The 809-nt window shown below is 37.7% G+C and overlaps 1 protein-coding gene across 1 annotated transcript in view; it reads right to left on the bottom strand.

Moving 5' to 3' along the window:
- Window positions 1-809, bottom strand: part of oser1 (oxidative stress responsive serine-rich 1) — a 2,743-nt gene that overhangs the window by 1,229 nt on the left and 705 nt on the right. The window lies entirely within an intron of this gene.

Genomic DNA, 809 nt, shown 5'->3' with positions numbered 1-809 from the left:
AGAGGAGGAAGAAGGAAGAGAGGAGGAAGGGAGAGAGAGAGGAGGAAGAGAGGAGGAAGAAGGAAGAGAGGAGGAAGGAGAGAGAGAGGAGGAAGAGGAGAGAACAAGGGTTTTAGATCATTTATCACCATTTTTATTTTTTATATTTTTTGTTATATATTTCAGTCGCTTTTTCAGAGAGTTTTTGTACCTTATGAAAATAATTTTTTCCCTTTTTGATGTTTTAATGGCTTAATTTTTTAATCTATCTCTTATTTTTAATTTGTGTGTATGTCTTTCAATGTCTGTGTGTCTGTGTGTGTCTGTGTGTGTCTGTGTGTGTCTCTCTGTGTGCGTCTGTGTGTGTCTCTCTGTGTGTGTCTCTCTGTGTGTGTCTCTCTGTGTGTGTCTGTGTGTGTCTCTCTGTGTGTGTCTGTGTGTGTCTCTCTGTGTGTGTCTGTGTGTGTCTGTGTGTGTCTCTCTGTGTGTGTCTCAGCTTTGATCAAAGTCTGCTTTATTGTCAATTTCTTCACATGTCAAGACATACAAAGAAATCGAAATTACGCTTCCCTCCATCCCACGATGAAGACAAGACATTTTTAACCAATCAGGTCCACAGACAAACATAACATTCAAGTAAACAATATAAAAAAATAAAAATAAAAAGATGTACACAATGAGGAAAATAAGAGCAGCAAAATTTGAGTTAAAAATGTGCAATTATGCACACAGTCGACAGTCAATGTAATGTGCAAAAAGTCAGGCGGTAGCATAGTGGTGCTACTAACCAAAACAACTACAGAAAAAAACAGAAGACAACAAAAAGGTTA

The sequence above is a fragment of the Etheostoma cragini genome, chromosome 4, assembly GCF_013103735.1.
Source record: "Etheostoma cragini isolate CJK2018 chromosome 4, CSU_Ecrag_1.0, whole genome shotgun sequence".
Lineage (NCBI taxonomy): Eukaryota > Metazoa > Chordata > Actinopteri > Perciformes > Percidae > Etheostoma > Etheostoma cragini.
This window is presented reverse-complemented; position numbering and strand designations above follow the sequence as displayed.